Source organism: Schistocerca cancellata, chromosome 10 (genome assembly GCF_023864275.1).
Source record: "Schistocerca cancellata isolate TAMUIC-IGC-003103 chromosome 10, iqSchCanc2.1, whole genome shotgun sequence".
Taxonomy (NCBI): Eukaryota; Metazoa; Arthropoda; class Insecta; order Orthoptera; family Acrididae; genus Schistocerca; species Schistocerca cancellata.
The window spans coordinates 162,645,540-162,663,184 of record NC_064635.1 but is presented as its reverse complement, the minus strand read 5'-3'; the positions used below and the strand labels follow the sequence as shown (position 1 = coordinate 162,663,184).

General features: G+C 39.4%; 1 protein-coding gene across 1 annotated transcript in view; it reads right to left on the bottom strand.

The window, feature by feature from the left end:
- Positions 1-13,237, bottom strand: part of LOC126106218 (uncharacterized) — an 81,314-nt gene extending 68,077 nt beyond the window's left edge. Inside the window, exons 1-3 of the mRNA XM_049912448.1 lie at positions 13,078-13,237; positions 12,853-12,998; positions 11,635-11,720 (exon numbers count right to left, since the gene is read on the bottom strand). The gene's annotated coding sequence lies outside the window, so the exon portion shown is untranslated. The remainder of the gene's footprint in view (positions 1-11,634; positions 11,721-12,852; positions 12,999-13,077) is intronic.
- Between the last annotated feature and the right edge of the window lie 4,408 nt (positions 13,238-17,645).

Here is a 17,645-nt window from a genome sequence, read left to right as displayed (position 1 = left end):
CTTTTTTTAAAAAAAAAAAAAAAAAAACATTCGATCCAATACCTCTGCAACATTTATTAATACATATACAATTATGTGGGGACGTCAGACAAAATTTGTAATTTGTTTGAGGATATTTGCAAAAGGAGGACGCAGCATGTTATTTCGGGTAGAGTGTCATCTCAAGAAGTAGAAGTAACTTGAGGCACGCCCTAGGGAAGTATGTTGGGAATACTGTTGTTTGAGATTTATAAAAATGCCCTGCCACACAATATTAGTACTAACTTCAGACTTTTTACAATTGATACAGTGTTCTATAACGAAGTAGTACGCAAATAAAGCTGCAAGCTGCACTAATACCCAGTCAGTCTTGAAAAGATTTCATTGTGGCGCAAAGATTTACAACTTGTTTTAAATGTAAAGACTTCACAAGACGAAGAAAAGTAGTATCCTACGAGTACAACATCAATTAATCGCATCTGTAATTAGACACTTCGTACAAATGCTCGGCTATAACAGTTTTACCAAAGTGAAATGGAACGATCACACAGGCTCAACTGTGGGTAAAGCCACCAGCAGACTTTGGTTTGTTTGCGAGGAGCAGAGAAAGGGAAAGTAGGGCAGGGGCATCGGCAGAGGACGGCACACGACGAGAGTGAGGGGATGCGAATTGGGAGGAGGTGGTAGGACAGTGGGGGCCAAAACTGTCGGGTGGGAGGTGTGGGGACAGTAGGTCACCATCGGTTGAGGCTGGGACGACTAAGTTCGGAAGCAGAGAATGAGTTGTGATGATAACTTCCGTCTGCGCAGTTCTGAAAAACTGGTGGTGGAGGTGAGGATCCAGATGGTCTAGGTACTGAAGCAGTCATTTAAATCAAGCACAATACGTACAGCTGCATATAGTTGCATACACAGGTCGGTCTCCTTTGCTCTCGGTCAGGACTGAAATAAGAAGTTCTGGGGGGTAGATTGGACAAGTCTTGCACCTGGGTCTTCCAGAGGGAGACGATGCCTGTGGCAAGGAGTTGGGATTGGGAATGCGAGTGGCACAGGGCTGGATTAGGATGTTGTGCAGATTGGATGGGCGATGGAACACCACTTTAGTTAGGGTAAGGAGGGTCTCGGGTAGGATGTCCCCCATTTCAGGGCGTGACGATAGGTAATCAAAGCACTGACAGAGGCTCGCCACCTGGGGATGGCATATCTGCAGTGACAGGAACTCCCTTGCCCAGTACGCCAAAGGTCTTACCGAGGCCATCACAAGCGAGCACAACCCCCAAACACAGTTCACAAACAGATCTCCCATGCCATTTCCCCATACACCCCAATTCTCCAGCCACCCCGAAGAACCAGCCACAAAGGTAAGCTCCCTTTTCACCCAATACCACCCTGGTCTGGACCAACTGAACCACGTCCTTCCTCGGGCTTTGATAACCTATCATCAATTCCTGAAATGAGGGACATCACACCCGAGATCCTTCTCACTGCTCCTAAAGCATTGTTCCATTGCCCATCCAACCTCCGTAACGCCTTAGTCTGTCCCTATCCCATTCCAAATCTCATCCCCTTGCCACAGGGATCGTATCCCTGTGGAAGATCTAGGTGCAAGACTCGACAAATCTGCCTACCAGGCACTTCCTATTCCAGTCCTGTTACAGGCTTATCTTACCGTATCAAAAGCTGGACCACCTGTGAAAGCAGCCATATCATATACCAGCTCTGCTCCAACCATTGCACAGCTTTTTATACTGGTATGACTACCAACCAGTTGTCCACCAGGGTGAACAGCTACTGCCAAACTGTGGCCCAGAGCAAAATAGACCACCTTGAGGCACAATATGCAGCTGAACATAAAATGCTCAATTTCAATGGCTGCGTCACAATCCAGGCCATCTGAATCTTCCCCTCCACTACCAGTATTTTTTAACTGCACAGATGGGAGTTATTTGCAACATATTCTTCATTCCTGATATCAGCTACCCCAGCTTCAACCTGTGGCAACGTGCTGTGCCCCCATACCTCTCACCCAACAGTTTCCGCCTCCCCCTGTCCTTTCATCTTCTCCTCACTCATGTCCCCTCAACTTCACTGTGTGCCATCCTCTGCCGATGCACCCAACTGGTTGTGCCTGTCTGCAACTCAACGTGTCATCTTTACGGTGAGTAGCAATCTATCCTTTTCCTAAGATTATTTTAGCTTTTTAAACAACTGGATGTACCAAAATTCTTCCATGTCGTATGACATGTAAAATGGTACAAGTTGTTCAACATTCTGAGGAAAATAGGAGTAAGCTATAGGGACATATGGGTAATATGCAATATATACAAGGACCAAGAGTTAAAAATTAGAATGGAAGACTAAGAGTGAAATGCTCAGATTAAATTGGTGTAAGACAGAGATGCAGTCTTTTGTCCCCACTGTCGAGTATATACATCAAAGAAGCAATTACAGCAAGAAAAGAAAGATTCAAAAGTGGGATTAAAATTTGGAGTGAAAAGACATCAAAGAGAAGATATCACTCTGCTATCATGAGTGAAATTGAGGAATAAATGTAAGGCCTGATGAATGGAATGAACCATCTCATGAATATAGAATGTGGATTGAGAGTAAACTGACGAAAGACAAAAATAACAAGGAGCAGCAGTAATGAGATTGGGAATAAACTAAATATAAAAATCGGTGACCACAAAGCAAGTGAAGTTAAGGAATTCTGCTACCTGGGAAGCAAAATAACACAGCAGGCAAAATAAGGACAACATAAAAAGCAGATTAGCACACACCAAGATAGCACTCCAACCCAAGAGAATTCTGTTAGTACCAAACGTCTGCCTTAATTTGAGGAAAAAAATTTCTGCAAATGTACATTTGGAGCACAGCATTTTATAGTAGTAAATCACAAACTGTGGGAAAACCTGAACAGAAGAGAATCAAAGCATTCGAGACAGAAGGACATTGAAAAATTAGATGAACTGGTAAAGTACAGAATGAGGAGATTCCCTGTAGAATCAACGAACAAAGAAATATATGGTAAACACTGACAAGATAAAGGGCAAGAAGGTGGCACTCATGTTGAGAGATCAATGAATAACTTCCATGCTATTAGAAGGAGCAGTACAGAATAAAAACTAAAGGGGAAGACAGAGATTGGAATGAAGCCAACAAATAATTGAGGACTTCACACGCAAGTACTACTCTGAGAAGAAACATTTGGCACAAGAGAGGGATTCATGGTGAGTTGTTTCAAACCAGTCAGAAGATTGATTACCTGAAAAGAAAATTAATAATATGATGCAACATTGTGGAATTCAATTGATTAACTTAGGAAAGTCACACTCACACTGAAAGGATACAAACTCTGAACCAGCTATTTTCCCTCCTCACCAGCTCACTGTTTCATGACCTGGAAGACCATACTAATAGTAACCTAAGACCTTTTACAGATGACAGAGTTATGTGCAGTGAGGTACTACATGAATAAAAGAAAGTTGCAAATCTTTCCATGCAGATCTTGATAACATTCCAAAGAGATGCAAAAATTAGCAGCTTGCTTAAAATGTGCAGAAATATAAAATTATGCACTTTATAATACACAAGCAAGTAGCAGTCTATGACTACAATTGGAATCGGACAATTCACGCAAATGGGTCATACTCAAAAATCGGGCGTATTTGGGTCTCAGGTCATAACATGCTTTATTTAAATGCATTTAAGTTTTTTTTTTTCAAATATCTTGAATTTAGTTTAAAGCTATATTAAATCATTAATTTACTTATTTTTAAATAAAATTATTCAATTTTATTAAAAATTTGAACAACAGTATGTGAGATCTCACCTCCATTACTTGTTCCCTACACCTATCTTAATCACATCATGTTAAATTGTATAAGGCATTATAATGGGTTTTAATTTTTAAACAGTTTAACAATTAGAAAATTTTAACATGGTATTACTGTATTTTTTTAAAAAAGTATTTTTTAAAGTTCTTTCAGAAATTTTCAAACCCGGTCCCACACTACAGCCCTCACCTCCTTGATTGAGAGTTATTAGTTCAATAAATGTCTCATACAGTGTTCTAGTAGCTTTTTTCTTCATATAAGGGGAAGTGCAAGCAGCCATCTCACTAGGATATTTGACCGTTTTCTGGAAATTGTCTTAAAAGATTAATTATGTCATTTTTTTGTTCCTAACATGCTTTTGTTCATCTTGAATTTTAGTATTCTTTTATAAAAATGGAAATAAAATTCAAATAATTTGAATGTCGCCTAAAACACTTCATTCAAGTCACGTGATGCTCGTGACATCACTGGCTAGCTCTTTGCGCCTAGTGTCATAATGCTAATTCACGCTGATGTCATGTTTTGGAATTTACATTTTGGAAAATTGGTCACAAATGGTGTGTAGTACCATACTGTACAAATACATCTACAGAAACTCCTGAAACACTGTTTTTAAGTGTTTCAGAAAATGAAAAGATGCTTAAAATGTGATTGCGCTGTACCGGCAAACCGCCGCCATGTCAACACACAAGTTCGCTAACTTAATTAAAAATATGTTGGACTGTGAAGTTAACCATTAACTTATCTCCAAGATATGCTCCCCCACATCACGTTCAAAAAGGTATTTTCTAGTTAATACGACCACACACATTTTACTACATTACAAACTATGTTTTTTTATCTTCATACTGTTTAGCTGAGATCCTTATTGCTTAACAGGCAAATTTGTAGAATGAATGACAATAGGATAACGAAGAAAATTTTTAATTTCATTTCCAAATTAAAAAAAACACTACAAAGTGGTTGGAAGAGACAAGAAGGGATTTGAGAAAACTTAACATCACAGAAGACACTGCACAGCACAGGCAAAATTTGTGGCTACTGTTCAATACTGCATGATTATATCTTAACTACTAGCAATGCTTTCCAAAAAAGTGAATTGTTTGCAAAGCAAATGCAGTTATCCTGTTCTCCTTTTCTCAGACTAAGGCTAATGAGAAGCTATGTATAATACAGCCGACAATCTTAACAACTGTTACAATCAGTTCTTGCTAATGCTATTTTTGTATTTCGCATGGAAATGTAGTCCCATGCTTCTTGACAGAGCATAGGAGAACGATGCGGGAGACCCGCACTGCCGTACTACGCAAGGTCCTAAGGAGGTGGTTTGCCATTGCCTTCCTCCGGCCATAATGGGGATGAATAATGATGATGATGAAGACGACACAATAACACCCAGACATCTCGGGGTAGGTGAAAATCCCTGACTTCGCCAGAAATCGAACCCAGGACCCCGTGCTCGGGAAGCGAGAACACTACAGTGAGACCACGAGTGGCGGACATTTATTTCGTGTATGACCCTTCCAGGATTTGAACATGGGCCCTCTCGCACGGCGGTCGAATATGCTGTCTGTTGCACCACAGAATGTCTGACAGATGCAGTATCTCTGGTGAGTGCCTCCTACAAAGGAAACCAACACTGAGTTTTACCAAGAACAATTTGTGCTTTGGGTCGTAGCTTATGACCGATAGTCAACAATCTAGTCATAATACATGGACTCATTAGCAAAAGTTCTACAGTTCCTTAGTTTTAAGTGAGTTTAACGATGTTACAGGAAAAAGAATGTCTGTCATTGCATGTCATCACTCTAAATGGGTGGAACATAAACGCATCAACCTTCGCAAGGCTTCCAATATCAGCTTTCACAAAATTCCTTTCAACTGTTACTTAAAAGTTGTAATTGCATTTTACATCACTAAATAGCTAAACTATTTGTAGAAAAAGTACATAAGAATGTCGTAACTTGAGTTAAAGCTACTGTAACACAAGTATAGCTTCATCTTACTCCTAGCCTGTGACGTCACCAGAGCATCAGCCAATATAAGACTGTTTTTGATCAAGTGACCAGATCTTCATAGTTAATAGTTTTTAAGCTTTAATTACATAAAAATAACATATTTTGTAATAATATTCTACTTAAATGTTGTAATCAATCAGAATAATAAAGATCTGAACAATAATTTTAACATGAGAAAATAGTCAATTCTTGGGCAGTTATAGTGTGGCTTGTATGACTGTAGAGTTTGAGTTAAGTTATTACAGTGCCAAGAAGAAACATTAACTTTAATAATCATCACCTCCATTACACTATTGTTTTGTTTAAGTTATAGTCATTTATAATTTTTATTTTTATAAACCGATTACACATTAGCTGTAAATTAACACTAAGGGGATAGGAAATTCCAGCCTCAAAAGAAGCAGCTAAACATCTAATTTTGTGAATGTTTGTCACCTCCATTACTCACACCTCACTGAAAACTGATCTTCACAGAGTTGAGAATGTAGTAATGGAGTGTTCATTAGTGATTAAATGATAAAAATAAGCTCTTGTATTTATCAAATTAGAAAAGCTATGTCCATATATAAATGAGAAATTTATATTTTAGCTAGGCAGTGACATTTTTTTTAAAAGATGGCTTAAGCTCTAACTTATGATTTTCAGAATATTAAAAGATTAGCCTCATGCATTGAAATGATTCTACTTTATTTACTTTTCAAAAAGTAGTACTGGAATTATGCAGCTTATGTATGCTTGCTGAGAAGGTTTACATTAATGTTTCATATAGTAGCTTAATTTTTTTAGACAAATGTTGATGGTGTTAGGACAGCAACCAGACACAAATTTACTTTGAGTTCCTTTATTCAAAGGCAACTGTTACCAGTTTCGAATCGTTGTGATTCATCATCAGACGGTTTACACGCTTTCTTTCTGACATTTGGTGTATTTTTATAGATGTCAGAAAGAAAGCGTGTAAACCGTCTGATGATGAATCACAACGATTCGAAACCGGTAACGGTTTCCTTTGAATAAAGGAACTCAAAGTAAATTTGTGTCTGGTTGCTGTCCTAACACCATAAACATTTGTCTTCAAACAACAGCCACGGTCTCCAACATGTCATCATATGACAAAATTGCATTAATTTTTTTAGTTTTTAAAACTGTTTGCTGCTTTCACAAATTTGCTTCAAGCTATAGGTCGAGATTTTTAGGCCACTTTGTTTGTATTCCCTGAAAAAGAGGATGTCTCTCATATGGAATGATGTGAAATCATGACTTTTTAAATCCGCCAAACATCAATAACCAAGAAAAGTATTAATTTGATGATTTTGAAAAATTGTAATATTTTGGTCTGATGTACTATTTGTATCTTGAACTATTTGTACTGTAATGAGTATAAACAATAAATAATGATTCATTTTATGTTTCAGTGACAATTACTACCCTCTAACTTACCCAATAATCAGATATTTTAGGCAGTTCTCACCTCCATTACTACCAAGCTCCCCTCCAGCTGCGCTGATAAATTTTTTAGTTGAAAAAAAAAAAGTATTTTTTTGGAATCACTACTGAAGTAATGATTTACTTGATTGTGCTAATGTAAAAATGTATAAAAATTACTTTCAAAATTTAAAAAAAAATAATTTTTTTACAAAATATGAATGATTTTGAGAATGACCCAAATGCTTGGATGTACCAATATGTGAGAATATAAAATGAGATTATCACAAAGGTTTAGTTGTAAATAAAGCAGCAGGCAGAATTCAGTTCACTGGTACAAAGCTGGGAAATTGCAATCTGTTCACAAATGCGACTGATTACAAAACATTTGCGCATCCCATCCACATCATTTTTCTCCCCAAATTCTTATACTTGTGACATAACACTGCCCAAATGTGAGCGATCGTACATATCAGGATTAACAATAGATACTGAATATGTACAAAGAGGCACAGCTCCAAGGGTCAGTAGTTAGTTTGATTCCTGGGAGAGCTCCACAGAAATGCTGAGAAGCCTGACAATACAGGGTGTTACAAAAAGGTACGGCCAAACTTTCAGGAAACATTCCTCACACACAAATAAAGAAAAGATGTTATGTGCACATGTCTCCGGAAACGCTTAATTTCCATGTTAGAGCTCATTTTAGTTTCGTCAGTATGTACTGTACTTCCTCGATTCACCACCATGATTTCATACGGGATACTCTACCTGTGCTGCTAGAACATGTGTCTTTACAAATACGACAGAACATGTGGTTCATGCACGATGGAGCTCCTGCACATTTCAGTCGAAGTGTTCATACGCTTCTCAACAACAGACTCGGTGACCGATGGATTGGTAGTGGCGGACCAATTCCATGGCCTCCACGCTCTCCTGACCTCAACCCTCTTGACTTTCATTTATGGGGGCATTTGAAAGCTCTTGTCTACGCAACCCCGCTACCAAATGTAGAGACTCTTCGTGCTCGTATTGTGGACGGCTGTGATACAATACACCATTCTCCAGGGCTGCATCAGGGATTCCATGCGACGGAGGGTGGATGCATGTATCCTCGCTAAAGGAGGACATTTTGAACATTTCCTGTAACAAAGTGTTTGAAGTCACGTTGGTACGTTCTGTTGCTGTGTGTTTCCATTCCATGATTAATGTGATTTGAAGAGAAGTAATAAAATGAGCTCTAACATGGAAAGTAAGTGTTTCCGGACACATGTCCACATAACATATTTTCTTTCTTTGTGTGTGAGAAATGTTTCCTGAAAGTCTGGCCGTACCTTTTTGTAACACCCTGTATATTGTGTCAGTCTGCCACGGTGTAAACAAATGAGAACGTGCACTGCCCAAGGGAAAAGAAGTGCAGCAGAGCACGAGCCCCACCTTCCTCTCACAGCACTGGTGGTCTACTTCCAAATTCTGTGCTCTAGTGGAAGCAGAACTGATATAACAGTCATTACAATGGTGTCATGAGGGTTGTATTTGAACCCCATCATGGACCAGTACTGGTCTCCTCATTCATTGCAAAAGAAAGGCGAGCAATGAACAATGCATAGCAAAGCAGAATACACGCAGCACTTGCTAACAGCTACTGTGCAACCACTTGCTGAGGTCGGCAATGGTAGAATGTGGCAGTTTAGGCACGACCTCTACTGATATCTTAAGTGAGCTTTGATTAAACCACGCCATCCTAAAACTGCCACGATACAGTGTCAACATAACAGCAGGAATTCAAGATAGAAGCCAATTATCCCGCCAAAGACTACTTACTAAGTCTGAACACCATGTATTAAGTGAATAATCTATGAATTGACTACAACCACCAGACTGCAGGGCATACAGAGACAAGACATTTAAGTGTTACATATCCCAGGCTCCACGTATGAATGAAACAAAAAAAGTATAAACTCTACAATCCTGTGTACCGTAAAGGCTGGAGTGTACAGTAAAGGATGGAGGGTACTTTGCTGTCATATTCGCCACATCCTTCCCTCTTCTACTCTTGTTGTAACCTTACAGTCTCTTACAATAGACACGCTATTTTCATTTACTCATCACTCACACGCCGTGTTCTGTAAATCTCAGCAAGAAATAGGGCACTAAGGGGTGTGGAACAAGTCCAGTTACACAGCAGCCATTTCTGGCTACTTCTGTCAAGTATACAAACAACAAATTGTGATTCATGCTGGTCTACTCACCTTGATAATTGTGATATTGAATACCTGAAGCATTTAATGCCACTTCATCATGCCATCCAAGCTAACCTAGATCTCAGGCTATGCTATAGATCAGTATGTCACACACACACAAGATCTCTATCACATTGGCTTGGGCTTGGCTTTACCAACACCCAGTCACACTATCATCTTCCAAACTTACGTAGACCCCTGACTATACTACAGTTCAATCTGTCATTACAATCTACATTTCTAAAACCTATACAACAGACACAAAATGAATATTGTCATTCCTGTGGTCTCCTTTCTGTTTGAACACTATGATGCCACACTCCACATCATCACTGCAATGTGGAATGAAGGTGATATCTGGTATGAAAAGGGATCTTCTTTACATTACATATATTAGGAAAGAAACAACTAATGAAAAATCTGCAACGTAATAACAACATTATAAATTAGGACAGAGTGCTACTCCCAACATTCAGGAGGCACTGAGAAGCAGACATACACATTTCAAAGCACACGAGCTTGACCTCAGCATCCAGATATAACCGAGGGCACATGTGCGAGTATGCATTTGTCCAAGTTTTTCAATGTCTGAAGGATGCCTGTGTCTGATAGCTTAGTCTACTTTTGAATGTGTCTGTCTGCCATTTGATGTGTACTCTAAGTGGTGAGTAGCTATCTACCCAAATCATATTGCTGTTAGGAGAAAAACAATTACTTTAAAAAGTCACGCCTGTTCCTCTTAAGCTAATGAGTTGCTGTTTTATCCAAATATTTTAATAAAAGCATTTACATTTCTTGACACAGAACGCTATCAACATTTTTATACTAACAGAGTTATGACCTGTTTCATACAGACATTATTGTTAAGTGGAATTTGGATCCCTGAGGCCAAATATTCTCATAAATGGTGGACGTAGTGGCTAACTATGTATTCTTTTATTTTGTTTTTCAGTATCTAAGGACTTTCAGTTTTCTGCCTGGCATCTACCAGCAACCTGTTTTAGATGTTTGTATCAGAACACACAACTCCTTTCTGGGCCCTAGAAAGGGATGTATTGTCTATATGGAAATTATTTATACTTTTAGTATCGTAATTGAAATTTGAAGTTCATCCTCAATTCACTCTTGTCATTAAACACAAATACCATTATGAAGAAAATGTAATGGCACATCAGTGTTAAGAATCACATGATCCCTGAGGAGGCTTCTGCAAGCTATTCAATAACAATTACAGCTTTTGTACAAAAAAAATTTTTTTTATTTATTTTAGCTGCACTACACATAAGATTATACCATAGGACAGTACTAAGTGAAAGTATGGTAACAGTCATGTCTTCAAGACAATGCAATGAAAGATAAGCAAGTTCGAAGTAAGCAGACTTGAGCCTTGTGGTAAGCCTATCCATGTGCTTGTGCCACCTCAATTCATTACCAATCTAGATGCCTAAGAACTTCACACAATGAGCCACACCCAGTGTGTGCTCATTGATCTCTATTTTCAGTAACTATACAGCCTTGCGTTTGAGATTGCTCGATATGAGCCTAAAAGATGAAGAATTAAGCTGTTAGCTATGAACCAGTTGGAAGGACATTCCACTCACCTTCTGGCTGTGGCTGGAATGGTCTTGTTTGGGCACTTTATCAGCATACTTGGGTTATCAGCAACCACCCCCATTTCTGAGAGCCCTTCAATGTCCCAAGTAAATCATTTTCATGGGGAACAACACACCTTTTTCCCTGTGATCCCCACATAAGTTCCCTCAACAATTCTTTAACTGCTGTCAGGTCAACTTAATAATTGTCTACAAGTGCTGGAGCAGGTTGCAGCAGTAACTTGCAGACGCATTATGCCTTCCCAGAATTTTCCCAATAAATCTAGATCTTCCATACTCCTTCCCTAGCTCCAATAATGTGCGTTTGCTTTGTAGCACTGAGCCTTAGAGTGGGAAAATGTTTCTGCACAGGAATACCTGACCAAAAAACTACAACCTAATATTTGCCCCCCCCCCCTCTCCCCCAACAAGGACTTAACAGATCTAAAGGAAATTATACAAAGACCTCTCAGATAGTATAAAACATCTCATGATAAAAATTATTTTCTAGATCTCTGTCTTTTTTTCCCTTTCTTTCTTTACTTACAGTCCTACCTTGGCAGCTATACTTTCTCCTTCCTAGATTTGGTAATGTCCACCACTTTCTGTCCACTCGGTCCCCATTCACATTCGCTGAAAGAGATATGGATCAAAATCAAAATATAGTATCCAATCAGAATATGTAGAATATACAAATATAGTACACAACTACATATTTTTGGATATATCTACACATCTAGTGTACTCTACACCATTCTTTGTAACTTTTTGACACCAACATGAAACACACTTCCAAAAACCAAAATTCCAAATGACTGTTAAGAGTTATATATGTGAATGACATGCACCAAAATACCTGTCACAGATTTGCCTGTCATCTTACACAAATTTTCAGAATTTACCTTGTAGCCTTGTGATTGTTCTTACATGGGCTTTAGGCATGTTTCTGTACCTAACAGTTCACTGCTGAAAACTGGAGACATAATCAGATGCTATAAAGACACTCATAGTAGTATCAAACTCAAACAAGCTCAGTGAGCTGTCAAAGACTGCATGGTATTCGTACCTTAGGGCTTGAATTCCCACAAGATAAAGTGTGTTACATACTGAATGAAGACATGGACTGGACTATACTCCAGAACAATATGTTACGACAATCTTTATTTTGCATTCACATTCATTGAATTCACCCAACTCATCCGAATTACCACTTTCCAACCAAACGTAGACCTCAAGCTCTGCTACAAATCAGTATGTCATCACAACCAATATTTTTGGGAGGATCACTACCCCATTTTTACCAAAATAAGTAATAAACTATGATCAACTTCAAGAAACAGTCTATTGAGCTAGTAATATAATCAGTCACTCATGAAAACTGCAGTCTTATGCAATGACATCCAGTTTCCTACAAAATTGTGTGATCAGTAATAAATGTAGATAGCCTTCTTGAGTAGAAGAGCTGAGAATTTGAAAGAACAAACTTGTCAAAGGATTCACACACACACACACACACACACACACACACACACACACACACCTAGCAGTAAGAATACTGGCACACAATACGCGACTTGATCACTTGATTGCATTCAAGTGTGGTTGGACCGTTCTCATAGTGTTTGCAATAACGTGAGGGGTCCGAAATACTGATTGACAGTAACAAAATATTACAGGCTTAACCTGCTACGCCACTTCCTTCTGTTTTATACATGATGACATTTCTTTTCTTCATACAAGAAACTTTCCTTACGGAACGACCTACCGGGAAACGGGCATGGTTGTGGATTCTTCGCAACTATTGTTGCCTTTAGGTTCAAACGACACTTAAAAAAATAAATAAAAAAGGACGTGCTTCCAGTTCGATTTCTTAGAACTGCTTTCGTCGAACTTAGATCCGAGTTTCCATACCTAAAAAAAAGGGCGTATATTGAGAGCATCAACTAGCCGTACCACAGCAATAAATAATTAGTTATGTTACTGTATTCACCGCTGTCCGATAAACAATCGAAGAACATTATCTGCAACGACTGTTTCTGAGTGGAAAAATGAGGCGCATAAAAAGTCAAAACCGAATCTAGATTCACTACTTCTTGATACTTCTACAATCCTTATATCCTGCTCAGATATCACACCCACTATTTCATGTAGTCAGGAAATGGGTTCGGAGAAATTAAATAATTTCGCCGCCCTGTAAGCTTGAGTTTCCTATTCCGTATTTATTACCTCTTCATTGTTAAAGATTTCACCATCCGTAATGCAGTATTCACTTGACACTGCAATTTGTTACATTTACCGCTTGTGGTAGTAACTACGGTTAACGTCAATTGATGCTTCCTTGTTTATTGTGGCTGATCCAATGACTCTCAAGTGCAGATGTGTAGTTAGTTGGCATCTCTGACACAGCTGTAGGAAGTGACGTTAGCCAAAGCTGTCGAGACGTGGAAGCGTATTGTAGGAGCGTGTCGCCGTTCGTGAAAGGGAAGTTGAGGCTTCTGCGTTCTACTTGAGGCTTCTGCGTTCTACTTTTCGTGCGCATTCGTGGTACATAGTATAGTCACTAAATAGAAATATTTGTTAGCAGGATCTACATTATTAAAGAAAATGGATCAAGTAACGAAGTTTATTGAACCTGGACGCCAATTTGCGAAGGATTCAATCCGTCTGGTGAAAAGGTGTACGAAACCAGACAGAAAAGGTATGTTATATCTTGAAACAGTTAATATGTATTAAACTTAGATTGTTGTATAGACACTATTAAGAATTAGTGATATGGATTTTCAAAACAGGAGCTGTTGCATCTAATATTGAAAAATAAGATAATAAACGTGCACTTGAAGGAAGCATATGCCGATTGTTACCAACCTCCACGTTAGAGGGTGAATTAAAACTTTAAATTTTACTGTCTGCAGTAATCAGTAAATCATCATTCGGTTCATTTATTCGAGTTGTTATACAACTGAAATATGCATTATTATTAATGTGATAGACAAAAGCACTGTAGTGATAGCTCTGTTTACTTTTTTTTAATACCTTCGTACGTGCTCATACGAAGTTTTTACATAAGTTACTAAGTAGTGTGAGATTCGGAAATTATGCAGAACCAGTAACTACACAGATAAGTATTTTCTCTCGTTTGTGTGTGTGTGTGTGTGTGTGTGTGTGTGTGTGTGTGTGTGTGTGTGTGTGTGTGTGTGTGTGTCAGAGCGCTAGCAGTTTTATTTAAGACACAAGCTTCTAGTAATTTAAAATAAAATAATCTGTTACATCCTCTGTTGGGTATAAAGTTCAAGAGGTTTTTTTTTTCTAGTTTCGAGTCAAATAAAGAAATGAATAAACAGTAAACATACTACACGGCATTAATTACATAGTATCTATTACAGGGCCCACACTATATTGCAAGATTTATAAGTTTGCCAATATGTGTACAGAAAATTATACGGTATATGTCAGACATCTTAGGCGTTTGCAGATTGAGATCTAATAGGCCCACCAATTTAAAAAAAAAAATGGATATAGAGGAATGTTTGATACATGTTGTCAGCTTTGGCATGTGACGCACGATACATGCAACAAATTCTGTAAACAATACAGCGACTATAACATGATGTTGTTAGTGATTTTTTTCAAATGGGCTAAGCTACAAAACAGTCATTCAGCACAACCAGCTTTTTTTGTATTGCTTTCGTTGTCTTTGGCAATTCACAACCAAACTATTACCACCCAACCTAACCTATTCCTCGGGCTGAGAGACAGTTCATTATATCGCCACAATCAACTTTAGCTTCATCACCACATCCAATTTTTGCTTTGTATTTGATCGCTTCCCTAATGAAAAACAAAACTGTGAATATATGCACGAAAAAGTGACGTGACAACAGCCTTTAAATATTGTCACTGGCCAAAGCCGATGACCCGTATAGAACATTCCTCTTGAACTGTGAAAAATTTCTTGGCCTAAATAGTTTGTACCATACACGTACTAACACTAAATTTTCATAGTGTATCATTGGGAGGTATGGAACACTATTGGTGTAATGGGTGTTAGGTAGTATACTGCCTTGTGATATTGCAAACCCCACTGTAGGCCAAATTGTAAGTAACCTCTTCTCCCAATACTTTCTCCCACATTTCATAGACACAGAAAGCGAGTCTCAGGGTGTGATAATTGTGCATACGTTACTTAATTTGTAGTGAGTTTTTGATACAGTTTCTGTCTCTCACTCCCAGACTAAAATAAAGTGGGAATAGGACTCACTGTCAGTAGCTGTAAACCATTCTCTTGCACCCTTTAGTTGCTCCATTATTCCATATATTGAAACTAAGGTTGCTTTGTAATTGCTTACTTAATTTAATCGTGGAGTCGCGACACAGGAGGAGGATATATTTTGTAGCACTCTGAGAATTAAACTTCCACATCGTAAAATATCAAAAACTGTGGGGTTGCCAGAATGCTCGAAAATGACAGGAACGAAGTGTAAAATAAGACGACAGTATTTTAAGCTAACATCTCATGTCTAAACATGACCACAACTTCACAGTGTGCAAAGTATTTGCTAACATGGTGGTCAGCCGTCTGCAGCAGCTAGAGTAGAACTAATAAGGGATTCGAATGAGTTCTGACCTAATCGCCATTAGTGTAACGATGACTGTAAGTGAGAAACAAGTAAAATCTAAATATTTTGTATGAAATCATTACTCGAACTGTTTGGCAAGTACAGAAGCTGAAGTAGTGAATTTGTGACATGACTGGGAGTGAACCTGGGTTGCCTGCGTACCAACCAGATGTGGTAACCAGTACAGTGGTGCAGCATTGTGGCTACCACAGCTGCACCTGCAACTAGTCCATTGCCCCATTACGTACAAAGCTGAGGTGCTATTCCAGTGTTGGAGAGACTTGGCTATACTGACAATATAAGAAGCGGAAAGTGGGCTAAAGGTGTGAAGTGAAGTTTTGTGCCAGGGAGGGTGTTTGACTAGGGTAGCCCATGCAGCTGCTGTGGCCAGTGTGACGGTGCTGCAGTGGTTAGAAATCTGCCTGGTAAGCAGGAGACCCAGGTTAAAGTCCTTGCTGTGGCACAAATTTTAATTCATTGCTTCAGCTTCTATCTTTATCGAAGGTAAAGTTGAGACTCATATGTCTCCAGGAAAATGTAATTCCTTCATATTTGGTAAGTGTAGTCAAAGTTTGCAAGCCCATAACCAAATTGTCACGTTACCCACCTAACCCAGTCCTCAGATTATGCTACAGATAAGTTTCCTAAATGCAATCTCCAGGCCAGTTTTCAGTTTCTGTGCTAAAGACACATCACCTTTTTTCTTGCATCTCATGAGATAGTTAAAACAAATCTTCCATTTCCTACAGAACCCATCACATTTCCAGCTTATAGTCAACAGCTAAGCAATCTGATCAGCTCTTACTCTGACCAAGGGAAATTTTTCTATCTTTGGGACAAATCCTTTTTCAGAGCTATACTATGCAGTCTCTCTCTCTCTCTCTCTCCCTCTCTCTCTCTCTCTCTCTCTCTCTCTCTCTCTCTCTCTCTCTCTCTCTCTCTGCCACACCGTCCCATCCCACCCTAAAGTGTGTCTATGATGAGGGGATTGTCAGGTGGAGTGGGTGAGGGGTGAAAGGAGGTGGGAGGGTGGGGTAGGGGAAGGGTGACTGACAGCTGGGAGGGAGAGGCAGCAATTCCTCGAAATGGGCATGTGGTACTGGTGAGCAGTTCTGGCCGCTGGCAGGGAGATTGTGTGCAGTGCATGATGTGGGTGATCCTGCCCACAATCCTTCCCACCTCTCCCAAATAGTATTCCAATAGTCAGCTAATCTATTCAGTATTCTAGTCTGTTCGTAAGTTGCACCGATTCCCAGTCCGTTTCCGTGTGGGGTCACAGCCGTGTGAATATGCAGTTGCAAGACCTGTCTGCTAAACCCACCCATTCCATTCTGCTCCAGTCCCGTCAAGGACTTATCCTGCCCTGTCAAGGGGCAGGGCCACCTGTGAAAGCAGTCATTACATGTATGAGCTATGCTGCAATTTCTGCATTGTATGCTGCAATTATGTGGAACAACCACCACCAAACTGTTTCAGAGAACAGTGTTCACCACCCAGTGGAAGGACAAGCTGGTGGGAACAAAGTGATTTCAGTGGTTGCTACACGGCCCATGCCATCTAGGCCCTTACTCGCAACATGTCCTTTGATCCTGTAATCGTCCTGTTATAGTCTCCACAAGCCCCGTGTCCACTCCCACCTCCACTGTGCCCCAGGACCCAAACTTCACTCATTCTGCACCCACAGCCTCCCCTTTCTTCTATTGTATCTACCCTCCCCAATCCTCTCTTCCACATCATTGTGGACTGCGCACAACTCACCCTGCCTGTGATCAGGACACGCCCATTGGTGCTGCATTCCTATACCTACTGCCTTTCCCAACTCTCAGCCACCCTTCTCCAAACCTCCCTCTCCACTCCCTATCTCCTTGTTTCTCTCATGACTCAACATCTCTATAGTTCAGTAGCCTTTTACCTTTACTCCTTAAATTATTTACATTCCACC